The sequence below is a fragment of the Rhinopithecus bieti genome, unplaced genomic scaffold (genome assembly GCF_001698545.2).
Source record: "Rhinopithecus bieti isolate Rb0 unplaced genomic scaffold, ASM169854v2 scaffold_50350, whole genome shotgun sequence".
In the NCBI taxonomy this organism is placed as follows: Eukaryota; Metazoa; Chordata; class Mammalia; order Primates; family Cercopithecidae; genus Rhinopithecus; species Rhinopithecus bieti.
Window position 1 is genome coordinate 650,611 of NW_016820258.1, and position 21,189 is coordinate 671,799.

General features: G+C 38.3%; 1 protein-coding gene across 1 annotated transcript in view; it reads right to left on the reverse strand.

The window, feature by feature from the left end:
* Window positions 1-7,444, reverse strand: part of COL19A1 (collagen type XIX alpha 1 chain) — a 342,793-nt gene extending 335,349 nt beyond the window's left edge. The window contains 1 exon segment of the mRNA XM_017859765.1: window positions 7,227-7,444. The gene's annotated coding sequence lies outside the window, so the exon portion shown is untranslated.
* Window positions 7,445-21,189: the final 13,745 nt, after the last annotated feature.

Genomic DNA, 21,189 nt, shown 5'->3' on the forward strand with positions numbered 1-21,189 from the left:
CAAAACTGACAAGGGCAAAGTTTCCCTTGGGTCTTTCTGAACCTTTCTTTTTCCTGACCAGAAACCTCTCACCATTCCCAGACACCTGCTGTTCTCAGGCTGCTTCTTGATGCTCTGAACACATTTCTGGTACCTTCCCTGGATTTCTCAATTATTGGCTTTGTCCACAACCTCCTTCCTCATCAAAACTTGCCACGTTTCCTTCCTGTCCCCGCAGGTCCCAGCTAGGTGATTATCAAGACAGATTTACAAATGAATCAAAGTCAATGTTATCACACTTTAATGTGTTGCTCCTCCCAGATAAAAGTTAAGCTATAATATAGATCTTTAATGCTTTCTCAATGGAGTGGCTAATGAAGAACCTCAAGCTAATATATGTGGATCCTGAGGTTTCTTAAGGCCCTCAATTTTTTTTCTCAAACTTGTCCAAAGACGGCTCACAATACATGTTAAGAAGGCTATGGAGAATATTGGTGCTATGATTTGAATGTGTTGCCCAAATTTCATGTGTTAGAAACTTAATCCCCAATGTCACAGTATTAAGAGGTTATCATGAGGGTGGGTCTGTTATAAAAGCCAGTTTGGCTCTCAGTGTGCATCTCTTGCCGTCTGCCATGTCATGATACAGCATAAAGGCCTCCACCATATACAGCTGCCTGATCTTGAACTGTTCAGCCTCCAGAACTGTGAGCCAAAATAAACCTCTTTTATTTGTAAGTCACCCAGTCTTAGGTATTGTGTTATTGCAACAGAAAATGAACTAAGACAATTGGTCACATATGGTCTCATTTTCTGAAGTAGAATTTATTTTATATATTATATTTTATTTTAATACTAATAGTAACTAGAGAGGCAGCTGCCCAAAACATTAACAGGGTGCAGGGCAAGAGGTCTGTGTACCATATGTTTAAATATTTGAACGTGAAAATAAAGCTAATAACACTGATAAAAAATATGTTTTCTCATTTTACTTCAGCAAATACCTTCATAAAGTCTTGAAAGTCCATGTCAAGTTAGAATGTAACAGAGCAGGTGATATGGGATGAGTCAGCCTCTGGCCTGAACCAAAGTTCATCCCTCATTTTTTTTCATTCTTGGGTCCATCTGCAGCTTGAAAGGCCTCATACACACATATGTAAATATGCCAGTAAGTCAAAGCTCTGTCCACAATGCCTGCAAACAGCTACCTCTTGACCATTCCTTGGGCCTAGGAGTGTTTACACCTGTGGTCTTTCCCTGGGAAGATGGACCCAAGGACAGGGTGTGTTGGACTCGGCAGGGGGTTAAGGGTCATTTTTTTCTGGGAATTTCAGGATCTTGGCTATCCAGAGACCGGTCTAGAAGCTCAGGTTTTAGGTGGGCAGATCCCCTCAGCTCTGTAAACTCCTAACCCTGAGAGCAGGTACACATCCAGAGCAAGACTATACTTGGGTGTTCTAAAATGTAGGGTCCAGAGCAGTCCTAATGTTGGTACTGAAGACAGGTATCAGATCCCATACTACAGATAAAAAACACTATAGCTCATAGAATAATCTCAAAGCCTGGGATTCAAGTCCAAGACTGCCTGACTAAAATGCTTTTACTGTTATACCTTAATGTTTTCTCTCAGTATGTGGGACAGAAGTATCACATTCCTATATGCATTCTCTTAAATTTTCAGTTATTTCTATCAAGATTCTGGCCAGACCCCAGAGAGTTTTCCAGTGCTACAAAGCACCAAAGTCACAATGGTGAGTGTGCCCAGCACTGGCAGTCTTGAGTAGACAACATTGATGGAGCCTATAAAGCCTTAAAATCCTTCAGACAGCCCTCCCTATAATATATTTCTTATGGCAACAAAGAGAGAATAAATGGCTGAAGGCCTAGCCCTAACCTCTACCCCATCCCATTATTCTCACCATCATTTGTCATATGGAGTAATTTTGGGTACCAGTCGGGTAAGTGACTTTTTAAAAGCCATTGTCCCTTCAACTTCCTTAATCAAGCTCTTGAAATCATTAAGGCACCTATCCAAACCAAGTATATTTGAATAAGGATATAGATTTTTTAAAGTTCTTATTAATCTTTATTTGTATATAGAGAACACAAAATGAATAGAGAGGGACATTAGGAAACCTTAATCATTACTCATTACCATTAATCATAGGCATTAGGAAACCTCATCCTATCAATAGATATTCTATTGATACCTATTGATATCCTATTAATACCTGGCCTATAGATATCTTATTGATACCTATTGATAGGATGAGGTTTCCACTATGTAACAATCACTGGGGATAAATCAGTGAGCCAAATAGGGAAAGTCCATTGTGGCAGTCTGGTCACAGAGCTCAAAAATAAACAAACATCATGTTTTCTTTGAGAGAGAGACACTAAGAAGAAGAAGAAAAAAAAAAAAAAAAAAAAAAAAAAACCATCACTAAGAATAACATGGAGGGCTGGACATGGTGGCTCACACCTATAATCCCAGCACTTTGGGAGGCCAAGGCAGGCAGATTGCCTGATGTCAGGAGTTCGAGACAAGTCTGCCCAATATGGTGAAACCCCGTCTCTACCAAAAATACAAAAGTTAGCCAGGCGTGGTGACAGGCACCTGTAGTCCCAGCTACTCAGGAGGCTGAGGTAGGAGAATCGCTTGAACCCGGGAGGCGGAGGTCGCAGTGAGCTGAGATCACAGCACTGCACCCTAGCCTGGGTGACAGAGCAAGACTCTGTCTCAAAAAAAAAAAAAAAAAAAAAAAGATGGGCTTGCTAAACAAGATGGTCAGGAGCCTCTCAGCACCAGCTTTTGAGTGAGCCAAATCAAATCTGCCTGTGAATCATTAATATTTTTACTGTTATGCCATCTAACAATTTAAAGTGTTCTTTGTACATCTTTGAAACTTGGTGTTAGGTAAAAAAGGTCGGAGTGTTAAAGCCAACACCAAAATAGAAAATAATATGTAAAGGACACGTGAAAAAAGAGAGAAAGAGGAGGAAATAGAAAGTGAATACTTATTTGCTTTACATAGGTTGTTACATTTAATGTACACAGCATCTCAACTCTCAAAAAAGTAGATGTAATTTGTTAAATGACTCAAATAACTTATGTTTTCAGAGCATTTATTATGAAGGGAAACAATGCGTGACTGTGTAGGAGGTTGATTTTTAAATCGGAACTTCTTGACCACCATCCAGTATGCCTATACATACATAACTCCACCAGGAAAATCTGGTCATACTGTTATGAAGTGACACATTGTGTAAATAAGCAAAAACAACAGGTGTTACACATCTGTTCTTTCACCAATCTTTAGAATCTATCTTTAGTGAAGCTATAGTAGAGTCTGTAAACTATTAGAGAAAACTAGCTGAAGAGCCAAGCCTATAGAATAAAAAATTCAAGCCAATAATCAGGCAAAATATCCCTAAGAGTTTAGGATGAGGTCTGGCATTATTTCATAGTTTTATCAGTGGCTGGAGTAATGAAATTGAAGTAAATGTGCAGATGTCTTTTGCAATTTACGCAAAGTTTCTGCCCTCATTATATTCTACAGAAACCTCATGACCTACACATTTTAATTACAGGCATCATCATTAACTTAGGAACTCAAGTTAAAAATTTCAAAATCATCTTCAATTTATTTACCCCCTCCCCATATCAAATCTCTGTCAAAGTCTATCAAATCTACTTGTAAATGTCTTTTGAATCCATACCAACTTTCTCATCCTCACTGAAACTGCCTTAGTTCACATTTTTAACATTCCTAATCTGGAAAACTGCAATAGACTCCTAACTGGATTCCTGTCCTCCATCTTGTTTCCTTTATTTTCACCTCCTAACTTCTCAAGAATTCTATTTCTAAAACAAATATCTAGTCACTTAACTGCCCTGCTCAGAGTTTTCTGGTGGCTCTTCATTGTCCACTCCAAAGTGAGGCACGCAAGGCTCTTTTACAGTGGGGTCTTAACTCATCTGTCCAACCACCTGTTGGGCTACCTCTTTCCAAACACTCTTCGCCATCAAATTATTAACAATTCACAGGTTTCTGCACATGCTTTTGTGGCTGCTGGAAAGTCCTTCCAATCCTCTCCAATCTGGAAAACACTTACTCTGCCTTCAATGTGTAGCTCAAATGCCATGTCCTCTGTGAAGTCTGTGAGAATCATACCAGGAAGAGTTCACTACTCACTGTCGGGTGATCCAACAGAGCTCAATACCCACTTATGCTTCTGCACACTTTATACTGCACTGCTGTAACTCCTTTGTATTCTGTCTCTTCCCTATATTGCACATCTTGGAGGAAACAGATTGCATTTTATTTATCTGTGTCTTCTTTAAAGTTGACATTTAGTAGGTATTCATGTGATCAATCTGTAGAATGATACAGTCTAAGGCAATACATTTGGACTAAAAATAAACAAATGAAAGGTTGGGAACTATTAAGTAATATAGACAGGTACGGGCTTAACATCTGTAGAATGATGTGCATGAAGAAAAGAATGATAGAGAAATAGAGTACAAATTACTAAAAGAAAGCTCAGTGAACATTATTTCAGTTACTTAGTGGGACAAAAAATAGTACTATTGAAGTTGCTCTCTGCCTCCACAGAAAGCATACTCCCTAGTTCCCAATGTTTGTACTATGAAATATGTCCAACTCTATCACGTTTCCTCAGTTTGTTATTTCTTCTGTTACTTCCAAACTAGTGTCTAAATCCAGAGGGTCTCAAACCTGGGATTTCCTTTGAGCACACTTAACCTATTCTCTCCCTTCTCATCAACTTGTCTGTTTTACGCACTCACTTCTCTGAACTATGATTTGTTTCTATCAACTTTTCCAGGACCATTCTCAATTTCAACCATCACAACTGACCTACAATTTTTTTTTTTTTTTTTGAGACGGGAGTCTTTCTCTGTCGCCCAGGCTGGAGTGCAGTGGCACAATCTCGGCTCACTGCAAGCTCCGCCTCCTAGGTTCACGCCATTCTCCTGCCTCAACCTCCCGAGTAGCTAGGACTACAGGAACCCACCACCACGCCCGGCTAATTTTTTGTATTTTTAGTAAAGATGGGGTTTCACTGTGTTAGCCAGGATGGTCTCGAACTCCTGACCTTGTGATCCACCCACCTCGGCCTCCCAAAGTGCTGGGATTACAGGCGTGAGAGCCACCACGCCCAGCCCCCATGTTTTTCTGATTACAATTCTCTTGCTCTGTTGTTTTCCACATATATATCTATATCAATGACCCAATATCATCTTAAATTAATATATAATATATGGGCATATTTTCAAATTCATCAATTTTCCTATTTTTTTTTTTCAATTTGAAGGGCTCTACTAGTTTTCTGATCGAATAATCTTATGACTTCACAATTACTTTTGATTTCTCTTAAAGAGAGGAGGTCAGAAATCCTTTGCGCTTCATAACGTATGCATAGATAACAGAGGCCTAATAGTCCACTCTGCATTCATCATCTTTCTATCAAATTTAATATGCATCTTGCTCACCTGATTATTTTATTATTGGCTTACAAAATAACACCCTAAAAAGTCCGTTGTTTCTCAGCCTCTCCTTTCCAATCTCTCCTTGGCAGGTGCTATCTGCTCTACTCATCTCAGATTTCACCCCTGCTTGGATTCTCTGTCTTACCAGTCACATGACTGTTTGCTCCCACCTCTAAGCCTTCACGCATGCAATTCCTTCTGGCTGGAATGCCCTCCCTGCTGGATCTCTTCTGCTAAGCAAGTTACTCTCTGCCTGTTTAAGATGTGCATCCTCAATGTGGCCTGCCTCAGATGACTCAACTCTGGTCCTATTCATTCTGGGTTTTTTTTGTTTGTTTTTTTTTTTTTTCAGCATCTTTTCAGGGTTATATATTAGCATCTCTATAGCCCTGCTTCCTTGCATTTCCGTTTATTTTTCATTCTTCACTTGAATTTTCATTTGTGATGCCACTTAGTCACATTACCATGGTTTCTAACTTCATATCTTCTTCCGCCTCTAGAACCATTGACTCTGTGTACCCACATTGGCATTTCTGCCTGCTGGAGAAAATAAACTAAAATTGCAGCAAGAGAGATTAAACTGGAGGACCAGGAAGTAGATGGAAATTTTCCATTTTTGGAAATACCATCAGCTCCCATCTGTTTTGGATGGTTTTCTAGGATGAGAATGATTCAGATATAGAGATGATGTCCCAATTGTGATAATAATCACATTTGGGTTTCTTTCACCTTTTTGCTCTTTCTTGGACCTGTCCATTTCAGTTTCAGGTTCACTTTCTTGCTCTTTTGCCACGCTGTCTCCCTCCTTTCCCAGGAAACCCCACTTAGGTCCCTTACCACTTAGAGAGCTCAGGTAGGACAAAACCTAATGGAAGCACCTGCCAGTTACTTTCTCCATTTTCTATCCCCTAGAGAGAGCATAAATTTTCTACCTCTGGGGGTCACCCTCCTCTTTTCATCCTGAAGAGATATTCCTACACAAAAACCCTGTCAGCCCTCCACAGGAAGGGGCATTTATGCATGTTTTTCACCACTGGAATACCTAAATATCTCAGCTTTGCAGGCCCATATCAAAGATCTCTCTTCTTAGAGAGGGTCCTGCAAGTTTCCCACCACTCAACAACAAGGAGATGCTAAGACCACACATACGAGCAGGGGCTTTTTTCTTTCCTTTTCCCTTTAGTCTCCTAAAGAATTATCGTGGTGTTTGATTTGGGCAGAGGGGGAGGCGTCGGTGTTCTCTCCTTTTTTGGGGGGGGTGGTTGAAAATAGGTATTGGAGTGCTTTTGTTTCATCTCCTCCATTAACAGGCAGATGTAAATTCCCCTAGAGCAGAGCGATTATCCTCACATCTTAATCCTCCTCAGACTTATCCAAGCAGAAGATGGGTCTGAGTCGTCTTGGAACTGGGGGTTGAGGGAGGTGGCACAATTTATTTCCCTTACCCTTCCATCTCCCAATCTCAAGCCGTGGCTCATGATCACTCCCTTGCCTCTATTTCCGGATTGTTCTATTGAAACTACTCATTACCAGAATTCTGAGCCCTCCTCATTTTGCTCTGCAGCCCACTGTCCCCTGAGGCTGACAAGGCACGTTGGTCCCCTCTGCCTCTTCACCTTCTCATCAAATGAAGCTCCTCTGGGGCTCCTAGGTCACCCGCCTGTCCCGCAGCTCCTCTGCCCACCCTTTTTCCGGCTTCCCGCTCCCTCGGTAACCTCTAAGGGGGTTCGCTTACGCGCCCGCCTGCTCTCGGGGAGCTAGCGTGCCCGACGGCGTGCTTGGTTCCGGGCCAACAAACTTCCTCGCGACCCTGCAGCGCCTTAGCTGGGCCGCCCGGCGCCGCCTCCTTGCTCCCGGCCGCGGTGGCGGCGGCGCGGGCGCGCTCTCGGCGGTGGCCGCGGGACTCTGACAGCGGAGGCGGCGGAGGCTGGGGCCGCGTCTTCCTCGCGCGCGGCGACTGGGAAACGTTTCCGCGGCGGCGGACGGCGGCAAACTGGCTGGCAGCGGAGGCGGCGGGACGGCGGCGGCGCTTTCTGGCCGCCCCGCGCTGCGCCAAGCTCAGGGTAATTAAGGAACACGGCAACCAAAACGCTCCGGGAACGTGGCGGGCCGGAATCCCCGGAATCCACCGGCCCGCCCCCGCCGCTTTTCCCCAGAAACAGCCGCCAACTTGGGAGAAAACACCCCCCGCATGTGGGGAGTAGGTACCCCGGGCCGAGGCAGCGCGCGGAACCCCGTCTCTAGCCTTTACGCCCCCTAACTGGCTTCCCTGCTTCCAGGGCTAACACCGTCCCAAAAAAAAAAAAAAAAAAAAAAAAAAAACGCTCTAACGGCATGAATTGATAGTGAGTTTGTTTTGCTCCTTTAACCCCTCATTTTTTTGTAATGTATTTGATGTCTGTCCCTACCCGCATCAGCAGTGCTCATAGTTCCGCTTCACAGACACACATAGCCAGAAAAACCACCTAGAACTTAAGTGTAGTGCATGAAGCCTGCATCATGTGAACATAGGAACACGAACTACATGATATGTAGCACATGAGAGTGGCCGTCTGCTGACAAACGTTTTTGGTCCCGTCCTTAAAGCACCTATGGGAACGTATGCAGGTGTGCATTATGTATCCACCTAAACGTATTTCCATGTGTAGCACAGTTTTTACATTTTCTTGAAAAGCACATGCACGCAGATAACCAGAAACACGAGCAGATGACATAGCCCGGGCATGTGTGAGAGGGCAAGTGCAGGGCGGGTCGCAAAGCCGCGCAGCTTACCTTGAATTCGTGTTTGAGCCCCTCAGAGGCGCAGTGGAGTCCGGACAGGGCTGCGGCAGCGCCGAGGAGTGAGCTCCCTGCGAGTGGGGAAGGGGGACGCATCTCTGCCCTTATTAGTCTCTCCCAGTGTGACCCTCCCACTCCGCGAGGACAGAGGACTCTGCAAGAAGGTACTCAGCCAACTCAGGCACAGGTTTTCTTTAATGACAGCAATGTCGCCTTAGAGCTGGGCGTAATGCCTTTCAGGTTTATGCTTTACTAGCAGTTTCACAGATAAAATGACGGTTGGATGCAGATGCCTAGAGTTTCTCACTTCTGATCATGAAGTCTCTTCAAAGTATTATTGTATGTGGCAAACGTTCACAAGTAGGTAATTGGCTTTTTAACGATTGAGCTAAGATATCATTTATGTTTCATTTTTTCACTTTTATGTCAAGAGTTTATATAAAGTTAATTAAGGCAGTCTGCCCACCTTCTCATCACCCTCATATGTAAACGTTTGTGTGGCTTGGTTTTTCTCAGTGTCCAAGAAGTATTTTGTGATTTTAAATACATTTTTCCATGTACTGGTGCTTCCAGTCTTGGCTTTTGAACTCTTTGGGGATCCCTATGAATATGTGAAGTTGTCATTTTCCTACAGATTTCTATATAGGTGCATGTATGTGTGTGTAGAGAGAGAGAATATGTATATATTTGTAGGCATATGTAGTAGGTTTATATACATACATAGGAGGTATATATGGATATTTGTAGGCATATTTATTTGTAGTTATATATGTATGTATATATAATTTTATATATGTATATATATAAATTTGTATATGTATATATACCTATACATATATGTAGGCATATATAGGTATATATACATATACAGTAAATTTATATATATACGTATAGTGTATGCATATGTATGTGTACATATGAAAAAAAGAATGATTTATAGAATTCAGAAGAGTAAACCAGGCATTAGAAAACAGATAAACTGGTTTAACATTTTTATTTCAGTATTGCCACAGTGGGAGAAATAGGATAAATTATATTGTTGATCCACAATGGTGAAAATCGTGAAGCTTAAAAGTTACCTTAGAACTATAGAAATACACGTCACATATCAGGGCTCACAGATCAGGGAATAAATAAAATCAGGCGGGCAAAAAATAAAGTTGTTAAGAAAAAATTTAAAAGATAGCTCTTTTCCACTTCATTTGGAGTGAAACCATTAAAGTATCACTCGTGATTTTTAAACTTGTCTTTCATCCTAATCAGAATACCTGCAGTTTTAGAGTTCAGCATTCATGGTGTTGCAAACCATGTTTCTATGTCAGGATATAAAACCATCTGATACATTTCCTTCTCATATGATTTTCATCACTATTTTTTGGCTGACTGTGGAAAGAGGCCAAGGAGGGAGGATATTGCATGAGTCACACTACTCAAATGGCCATTTGAAAAACATGATTCACAAACCTTCATTAGACTTTTGGTGATCATACTCTATTTTTTTTGAAGTATTATCCCATTTGACTTCTTTCTTTCTCTAAGCAATTTTACTTTATATACCTTTCCATCACTAGTGAATTGAACTAAGAGTATCCAGGCTTTATTTCTTTGTCAAACTATTAAATTCACCTTATTTACACTTAATTGAAACTATTTAATGTTTTAAAACTACCTCACAGGAAGCCCACAATTTTGTCTCTAATTTTTGTTTTAATACAAGTAAATCAAGTTTATCTTAGAATTATTTTCTTAAACATTTTAATAATTTCATAATTGTTAACATATTTATGAGAGAGCTAAATAGTTCTATTCTTGTTTCTATTTCAACATGGCCCTTTTCTTATTCCTAACATTGACCCAAACAAGATTGTGGAAGAAAGCGAAAAATGAATAAATAAAACTTCAAATTATTATTATCTGTTGCTTATTCTGTTTTTAGATACACCAACATCCCCGCATCAACAAATATTTCTCTATTTTTCTTTCAGGAAAGGGTTTGAATCTAGGCTGGTTTCATGATTACAAAGTATTGTGTACCTAGGGTTTGCTTCTTTAGCTAATTCTTTTTATTGAATTTTAAAGTGACTTCAATTAGAAAGAACCCTTAGCCAAACACCTTGTATTTATCTAAGCCAAATACAATTGTAAATGATCAGGTTTTCTTCTTGCTTCTGAAGTTACTGCTGGTAAACGATCATCTGAAAATACTAGGCGAATCTGACAGGACCCTAAGTTTTAACAAACAACTTGCAGCCCTTCTAACATCAAGTTCATCTGTGTGCGTGTATGTACTTAAAAATTTTAACAGGTTTAAAAACAAACTTCTTTCAACATTTATGCCTAAAGGATGATACAATTAAATGTTTTATGTCATGTGAGGGATAAATTCCTTTGAAAACATTAAAAAAACACTGTTGCATATTTGTAATGCCCTACTGATTTAAATTTAACAATTTACAATGATCATTGTACCATTTTGATAATTTTAATTTAATAAATTTTAAAATGTGTTTCTCCTAACCCTTAGTTGTCAATCTCTTCTGCTTTGTGTCTTTTTCTTTTTTCTTTTTTTCTATACTTCTGTACTCCCAGTCATGTTGCTCTTGTTCCCTTTTGTAATGTCTTTCACTTTTCTCCGCCTTCATAGTTTCCATTTTTCAGGAAGAAAGAATTTCACCATTGCCCCCAGCTAACTTCTCAGTTACCAAACCATAAGAGTGTTCATTCTTTATTGAATTTATGGGGCACAGCTATACATGACTCCCTTACATATCCCATGGAAATACTTCAATGCATCAATAGTGGATGAACAGACGTTACTGTTAACTGTAATTACCAAATCTGATTTGTCATCCCTAGCATGCACTTCCCATTATATTCCTTTTTAGGCCAGCACTACGTATGATATTCTTAAGGGTAAAAGAAAGTAGTTATATCAATTCTAAATTTTTAGTAATTGCCAAAAGTAAATGAGGGCATCTTTTTATATTAAATGCTGTGTTTACCATTGTTTCTGAAAATAATTCTCTTCATAGAGAAAATAATATTCCATTGGTTGTTTTTAGGTTTGCTTCCCTTCCTAGAAGACATTCTAGCTCATGACATTTACTCAGTTTAGAAATGAAAGGAAGAGGCGATCATAGATGTGACTTTCACTTAGTTTATTAGACTCTCTTCCTAGGGATCAGTGACTCTGAAAGGAAATATGGTAAAAGACAAATGACTGGGGAAAATGTTTATTAATATACATCCAGTTCTGAAAAATCATTTGAGAGACAGCATGAAAGAGAGAGAAAGAAATACTCCAATAGAAAAATAGGCCAAAAGCAAAGAGGCAATTTACAAAGGAAATAGAAAAGGTCAATACATTTATGAAAAATATTCAATTTAGTATGCAAAGAAATGCACATTTATAAAGGAACTATTTTCCCCTGCCCATTCTGCCAAGATTAATATTGCTGATTAGACGTGGTGTTAGTATAAGCAAAGAGCATTCTCAACAATTCCAGGAACATATAATAGTTCAGTGTTTCTGAAGGACAAATTAGCCATGTTTATTAAAAGCGTTAAAAAAATGTACATAGATTGCATCATAAACTACCCTAAAACAGTGGCTGTGGTTACTTATAGGTTGGGATTTTGAGAATTTTGATTTTTTCTTTTTGTTTATATGTAATGTGTAAAGTTTCTACAGTGAACATGTGTTACTGTTGTAATAAAAATATAACAAACATGAAAAAATGTGGTGTTTTATCTCCAACAAATTAATAAAGCAGTGGTATTAAGAGAGCCAAGAAATTGGCCTTTTAAATAAGATTTTCAATCATTTTCAACACGAATCTTCCAGGTAAAAATTAGTATGTAATTTAAGCTGTTTAAACTGAGTCTAGTGATTTCACTAGGAAGCAGATGTTAATTAAACTCTTCATTCGTTCAACATGTATTTTTGAACGCTTCTTAAACTGACCACTGCAGAGTATACAAAGATACATTGAACATGGCCCACTGCCTGGAGTTTAACACTCAGGGAAAAAAAAGAAGAAGAAGACATATATAAATACATAATAATAAGATATGAACATGCAAAATGCAATAAACAAAGTAGATATAAAGTTCTAACTGAATTCTAAGGTGGAGGGACTATGTTCAAATGTGGAAGCATTAGAGTCAAAAAATTTCAGTGGACAAAATCCATCCTTTTTTTTGTTAGTCCAAATAAATATACTTACAAATAATTATAGAATCATAGTACGGGGAAGGGCATTGTAACTAAATAATTATGAAATTATGGATTTACTGTTTCTTTAATAAATGTTTGTTGAAAGACTCCACAGAGAACAAGCCTACTTCTTATTCAGATGAATAACATGAGATTTCGTATTTCCTGCTGAATTAAAACCTTTTGCCGAATTCAGAGTCCTAAACAGTGTCACCCAATCTAGTCTTATCAGTTCCCTTAAATGTACATTTTACCACAACCAGATTTAATGACTTGTAACCGCAGAATGAGCATGTCTCAGCGTACTCATGTTGCTGCATCCCACTGAAATGCGAAGTGACTATGGGAATTCTGGCAGACATTCAAGGCTTACTTCAGGTGTTAGCTATAAGATGATTCCTTTCCCGCCCTCCTGCCGTCAAATAAACCCTCTTCTGCCTCTGAACAGCACAGAGCACAATTTGTGCCTCTTTAATGATGATCTACATTCCCCTGCCTTGTTTCACAAATATTTTTGTACTTCGTCCTCTGACTTAATTGTAAGCTCCTTGAGGACTGAAATTGGGTGCTCTCATTTTTAATAATACCCAGAGCATCAAGTATGATGAATTAATTCTCCTTAATATAGTCTTCAAATATTTGTTGAAATGAAACCGGTAGAGGTTAAATAATCAAGGACATAAAATTTTCTAATGATGAAGTATGGACTGAGTCTCACAATTTGTCTGGAAAAAATGATGGGTCCCTTTTTGTGTTATGTCTAAGGGAATTATTCTACTGATAAAAGAATCACAGGAAAAAATGTTCTCACCTATAAAAGACTCCCAGAGCAGGGACTCTGAGGACAGCAACGCAGGAAGACAAGACTGTCATCAATTGAAAACGTCCTCATCATATGTTCTCTTCATTCCTTTACCAAACTTAAGGTAAATTTACACTATCAGTAATACAGCACAACACCGTTTAATCTCTTATTATTATTAGAACACAAAAAATGATCTAACTCCTAAATGTTTTTAAACAACCAATTCTATCTACAACATTTTTTAAAAGAATAATTCAACATTGGCATATCATAAATGATCACTTGGCTCATATATTGTGTTGAGTTTATGTCTATAAAATTGAGCTTCTTTTTGTTGTAAGTTCTTATTGGATAATTTATTTTCAATTTAGAACTGATTTAGCTTATTCCATGATTCTCATAGAATCATTTTGTAAAAATCACTTCGCACTAGCCTAGGCACAGTGCTAAGTGCTTTACATATTTCATCTTTTTTAACTGCTTCAGTGATTTTGTTGTCCCATTTTTACAGTGTAATAAGGCTATGAACAAATCTCTGATGTAGCCAGGATTTGCACCCAGATCTGTCTCATTCCAAAGTTCAGGGTCATATTCACTATGCTCTAGCACCTAGTCTTCAATCACTTCTTCGACAAATGTTCTGCAAGTACCTATTTGCAATCCAGTGCTACAATACCCAAAAGAACAGCTCAGTGAGTGCTCAAGCAGAGCAGAGGCCTCAAAGTTACCTGGCAAAGTTACATAATTTTTTTTATAAGATATTACAAAAAAGAAAGATTAAGTATACAACAAGAACCATTTTTAATGAAAAGAAAACCATAAATGAATTAATTGGACCTAGAATTTTTTTATTCATGTGCTGCAACATGCTTTAGTCTTTGCTGGCTTAAAAGAGAAAAAATGACAACATAGCAGACTAGGCAAAAAGCTTTGCATAGTTGACTATTCAGCTAAGGCAAAATAAGATAAATTGGACTTGACTCTGTTCTTTATCAAAGGTGACAGATTTACCTGTGTTTTTGATATTTGAGGACATTCTTGCTGTCAAATTATTTCACCAGAAACCCATTTTTACCCATTTGAAATGTAAACTTCTGTGTTTATAAAACCCCTTTTAAAGTAATTATGAGAAGTCATAAAACATAGCTAGTAAAGGAAAATAGTTCATAAATCTATACTTCTTTTAAATCACTTCAGATGTTAACCAAAAAGTACAGAATTGTTTTCCATATAGAGCTGTTTTATTTTTAATAAAAACCTCATAATAACTTCTAGTGCTTCAGATAGCAACACTAAAATCTCTTAAGTCCACTATCTTTTATCCAAAGATTTGCTTGCATTGGCTGCCAGACAGAGTCTCTCATTCTAATCCTATCCCTAATCGTGGTCACTGCTCAGCTGGTTCTGCTGCGGTGCCATCACTTAGTTTTGGCCCCAGCCCTTGGGATGCTAGCTACATCCAGAGCCAGCTGCCATCTGAGGCAGAACACTATGATATGAATGCTTTTTGTCCTTCAAAATTCATATGTTCAAATCCTAACCCTCAAGGTGATAGTATTAGGAGGTGAGGTCTTTGGGAAGTAATCAAGTCATGAGGGCAGAGACCTCACAAATAGGCTTAGTGCCCTCATAAAAGAGGCCCTGGAGAGGCCCTCTCCCTTTCCACTAAGTGAGGACATAGCAAGGACATAGACATCTATGAGGAAGCAGACTCGCAGTAGACACTGAATCTGCTTTGATCTTGGACTTCCCAGCCCCTAGAACTATGAGCATTAAGTTTCTGTTGTTTACCCAGTTTATGGTTTTATGTTATAACTGCTCAAATGGACTAAGATACAAAGGAAAGATCTGTTTTCTCCATCAATGTCAGTCTGATGATGGTTTCTTTTAGAATGACAGTTGCATAGAAGGTAACAAATGGTATTCTCAGACAGTATTCAGCTTTTTTCACCCACATACCATTAGCTGCTGCAGCATAATAACCTATCCCAAAACTCAGTAGCTGAAAATAATAACCATTTGTTATCACTCACAAGTCTGCTGGTTGAAATTCATCTAGTCTAGGCTGGGCTTGGCTGATCTCAGCTAGGTTCTCTCGTGTGTCTGCCACCAGCTGGCAGGGCATAAGAGTATTGGCTAGTAGGTAGGTGGATTACTTGGAAAAGTCATCTCTCCTCCACATGATCTCTCATCCTTTAACAGGCTAACCTGGTCCAAGAGATCCCAGGGGTTTAAGACAGAATGAAAGTTAATACGGCCTTTTGAGCTTGGGCTCAAAACTGATACACAATCACTTCTACCAGATTTTATTGGCCAAAGCAAGTCACAGGCCAGGTAAGAGTCAAGGCTCCATGCCTTGATGGGAGAAGCTTCAAAGTCACATTGCATAGAGCACAGATGTAAGAGGGGATGAATTGGGGACATTGTAATTTTCTATGGTTAGGAGGATGCACAAAGGGCATCTTCATCCAGCTCCCACCAGTGGTATGTCCTATATCCTCTATTTAATGTCTCTTGCCTCCAGAAATCCCACTAAGCAACTACCAGTGAAGCTCTACAAGTCCTGTCCCTCAGCTAATGCCAGTCACTTTCACATGAGATCATGAAAACTGAAGAGATCCTGTACTTCATCCTTTCCCAGAAATGTGGAGAACTGGGATATGCACATCCCTAACCTTTCCTTCTTAGAAACCCTAAACTATAGTTTCCACTTGCCCTGCAGGCATCCCTCCTTCAGAAATTTCAAGGGAAGAAGTGAGTCTTATCATTAGGTTTCAGAAACACAAGGGGAGACAGATCTAATACCCCAAATGTGGTGAGGAAGGACTCTTTGACTTCTCTTCAATCCTTTCTCTCCCAGAAGAACCCCTTTTCTTTTACAGTTTCCACTGATTTGCTGGTGACAATGACTATTAAGCCAGTTTAGTCTTCTTCAGACCTTGAGGGGTCTGAGAGAGGAAGGTACCAGAACTTTTTGCACCTAGCCATTATGAATTTAGTGTCAAAAACAAAGCAAAACAAAACCTGTTTGCTGTCTCTACATTAATGTGGTGTGATTAAAAATTTCCAGCGGCGGTTGCAAGGGACAACTTTAGATGGAATAGCTATAAAAGGCCTCTCCAAAGTGGTGATATTTCAGCTGAAACCTGAATGCCAAAAAGGAGCCAGACCTGAAAAGATCAGGGGAAGGTTAGGCAGAACTGGGTCTGTCCAATGACTATAGAAATGGCTTCATGCCTAGAAGCAGGTGAGCAGAAGGGGGCATGGTAAAGGTAAAGGATGATATAGTCCGGGGCTGAATCCTGCAGGGCCTTTTAGATTTCAGTGAATTGTGTATTTTGTACACCAACAACGTAAGAATATATTGGAGGGTTTGAGCAGGGGAATTTTATAAACTGATTTTTGCTTTAAAAAGATCACTGCCTTCTCAGTGGAGAATAGATTGTAGCAAGGCAAAAATACATATAAAGAGACCATTTCTGAAGCTGTTGTACCCAGGTGAGAGATGATGATGGCTACAATGAGGACAATGTTTGTAGAAGGTAAAAAGTAAACAAATTTAAGACACATTTTAGGGGTAGACTTGACAAGACTCACTGAAGGGCTGGATGTAAGGGCTGAAGGAAATAGGCATAGAACAAACCTGTATCTCAGGGATACAATAGACTTTTAGATTGGTTTGAGCCAATCATGTTTCTATGCTCCCTTTAATCAATTGTTTTTCAAATGCGCATCCTTTAGAAAAGGGGGAAAAGGAGAGAATATCATATGTAAGTGACAGTCAAGGCCATGTGTTACAATTTGCCTTAAGGTGCCAAGCAAGGGCATGAGCACTTCCAAGTGCTTTCCTATCACATTGTGAGGAGAAAGAGGGGCAGGGCATAGAAGCAGCAACCTAGACTTGCACGAGCTTCTCCAAGGTGGAACAGACTGAAGCAACAAGTTTTTCCCACAGAAAGTAGGGTATTAATAGCTTTCCTTGGTCCCTGAGTCTGAACTGGAGTTGCTATAGCACTGGATGACTCCTGTCCAATCGCCTTAGATAAACTGAGGAAAGGAAAAAAGGAGACAATAGGGGAAAGCAGGGGATTCCGAGAAAGAACTTCAGTAATGGACTTCTTTGCTTTTCATGAATCATAATTATAATTATGAGCACAGAGACTCTTACCGATCTATAGACATGGTAGGGACAATTAAACACTACATTTTAGAGTTATTTTATGGGCTTGAAGAAATAAACTAAAAATGTCTGTGTGGATCCAGTGTTTAGATTTCTTTTAGACTAAAGTCACTTGCGTAAGACTTGGCAAAATGCTATTTTAATAATCCAGTGATTTGAATATCACATAAGTAAATGACCATATTTACACACATAATGCCCTGATACAGCAGCTAAGTTAATTAGTGAGTGGCTGAGGTCTGAGCCATTACTCAACCACCTTCAGTCATCTTGGAGATTTCCCACTCTGTGTAAAGGACCAGATCTCTAACAATGTTAGGTTGCAATCAGTGGAAAAAATAGTCAGACATGATTTCCTAACATTTATTCCTTTATTTAATAATCCTTCATTATTTGTGAGGCTGTGGGTTTATTTTGGGAAAAGAGAACATAATAACCCAGTTATTTAAAAATATTGGTATTTGGTATAATATGTTTTTTAAATATTGAAGTCCCAGTAGTGTTCATATGACCAAGGCTAAATTTAAAGTTTAAAATTGTCTATATTTTAAAATCACATACATACACACATGAAAACGTAATTTGGAAATTATTTTCAAACAGCAAGATGTATTCTTCAAATGATCAAAAGTAAATCAATTCTTAGGCCTTTTTGTGTCTTTCATCTTAATGAGTTTCTCCAAGGGTGTGGTCTGTAAAGAGAAGATCTTAGATGACTCCCGCCTTTTAGATAAAGAAGCTTTTCACTTGATGTATGCAGAAGGGTTTATATTGGGCGGCCAGACAGTTTAATCCCAAACAGGAACATTTTCAAGAATGAAAGGAGGCTTTATGAATATAACAGGAATATAGACATTAATGCCTGTATGGTGACCCAAGATTCAAACACACCAACAAAACGTCAAAAGATAGAAGGACCTAGTGTACTCACCTTTTTACTTAAGATTCACTTTCAAAAATCTGACTTGGGACCTAAGTAACTGTGGATCAGTAAAAGCCCCTGAAAGCTGTTCTAGTATTGTAAGATTTTGTGCAAGTGTGGTTACTGGCCATCTTATCCCTAGGGCCCAACACTGCCTCAGTGCCTATGTTACTGCACTGTGTATCTAACAGTTCTAAAATAACTTCCTGGATACTTGCAAGAGTTAAGTGCTTCTCTAAGCGCTTTCTATCAGAGCGTGACTTGTGCTCTAAGCAAAACTGAGTCTCCTCTTCTAACATCTCTTCCTTGTGAATTTAAGGTAATGTTACAATTTTAAATACTGTTGACCAATTTCTTCATGGTTTTACATTGGTACCCATATAAATGTCTTAATTAGTATCACAGGTACTTTTTTTATAGAGAAAGTTAAAACCTCAGTCCTTTATTATGTTACCACATGCTGTATACACATAATGGACTTTTAAAATGAATGCATTTATGTGTGTGTTTTATTCAGAGTATGTTGAATACATTACTGGGCTTAAGGAAACCTCATAAAGAAGATTATGTGCTATTAAAGAATTGGAAGGCATGAACAAGAGAGATCAAATGCTACATAACACCAAGAAGAACACATGCCCAAGTTGACTTCTTATAAAAAGGGGGGCATTTATAAGTTGCAGCTGGCTTTGGTTAATACCTTGGTAATTTACAAGGTTGGAGCATTTGGCCTTCTGTTTTAATTGGAGGCACAAGAGAAAATAGAATATTTCTTCATCAAATAAACAAGAGGTTCTAATGTCACAGAACTTTGTCTATAATAGGATATATATACACATTACATGTGTATACAAACATATATATATTCTAATTCAACAATATTTATTAAGGTTCCTGCATTGTTTTTACTTCTTTGGAAACAACCATCAAAATAGGACAGGATTCCATGTTCTTTACATGAATTGTGATAGAAAAGTTAATTGAGATCGGGACAGTTCCCAATCTTTCCATCAATACTTCTAGCTTAACCATTTACAGATATGTATAATAATTCTTCTAGAAAAAAAAATGAATGCATGGTGACTTTTTTTTCTGTGCCAATACTATGTTTTAATTGGAAGAATTAGCTTAATTTCTGTGAATAATAATCTCCTGTTGGCTTAGAAGAGTTGAAAACCTTCTGAAAATGCTTCCTTCTGCATTTAGCACTCAATTGTTCAGTAAATATCTATTGAAGGCTACCATGCACCAGGTACTGTGGTAGTCATTGAGATACCATAGTGAACAAAATAAACTTTCTTTCTTCATAGACCTTCTATCCTAAAGGAAGAGATGGATATTAATTGCAGAAATAAGCAAATAATATAGAGTATATCCAATGATAACACAAGTGATAAAGGAAAATAAAGGAAGGCAAGAGATAGTGCCAGGATTGCTGTTGAGGGTAAGGCAGGGCATGGATTACTGTTTTATAAAGGGTGGTCAAGAAAGCTTCACTAGAAAGGTAACATTTGAATAGAAACCTGAAAGAAATAAAAAAGGTTATCTATGGAGATACCTGGTAGCAAAAATATTACAAGCAGAAGAAAAAGCTAGTATGAAAGTCCTGAGTTTGAAATGCACTTGCTGTTTACAAGGAGCGCCACAAATGCCGGTGATACTAAAATGGAGCAAACGAGGAGGAGAACAGCAAGAGATGAGATCTGAGGCTGTGTTGCCTCCAATTGCTACACGGTGATCTACTGTAGAAGATAAGCTGGCAATAGAAAGAAGTGTTCATTTTAGTCTTTTTATCCCGTTAAATTCTTTCTAGGCTTTTCATTTTGAATCCTTATGATACAACTGTGTAAGATTTCTTAACTGCTTTCTTGAGTTTTTTTTTTTAATTTACTTTTGCCATAGGATACAATAACCACTTGCCAAACTGTCATTTGAAAGAGAAACAAGAATATTTATTCTAATTAATTCTGGAAATTATAATATGTTTGATTACTGGACTAGTGAAATATTTTCTTACTGATCTTCTGTGCCAAGGAAAGCATATTCTTTCTCTCCTGTATATGCGTGTAATTATGTGTATGTAATATGTATGTTTGCATTTAAAAATCTATTTCTGCAATATGAAGAATTGAACCTTGTCTTATATTACATGAAATCTTTAGATTCTGTACTCATTGGCAGTTGAGTTATGGATTTATGAAAAAGATATAATATATTTTATTTCAGGGTAGGAAACAACACCAAAGAAGAAAAAAAAACCTTCAAAGGCAAATAATATTTTTCTTATATATATATATGTGTGTGTGTGTATATATATATATGTCAATCTATAGCTATCTATCTATCTTCATGTGTCTAGGTTTACAGATTTTAATTTTCCATGAAAAGATACTTTTTTCTGTTTTTCTGCCTAAAACTTTAGGCATCATTAAATAATGATTACAAGCTTTAGTGTCAGACTAAGCTGAATTTGAGTCTCGCCTTTGCCACTTTCAGGCAACTTAGCCTTACTCTAAATGTTTACCTCAAAGAGAAACTATAGAGATTTTCTGTTATAATGTATATGGCACATTCAGAACAGAATCTGATATATAGCAAATGCTCAATAGAGCAGAGTAATTATCATCTCCTTACCTCTTCCCTAGTCTTTCAATTCCTGTGTTCAGCCAATCACTATTTTCTCTTAGTCCTTCACCAAAAGAGTATAAGTTCTGTCCCTTTATCTATATTTCTAACACAATTAACCAAATTACTCATTTATTCATTCAATCAGTACTTAATGAGCACCTACCATGTG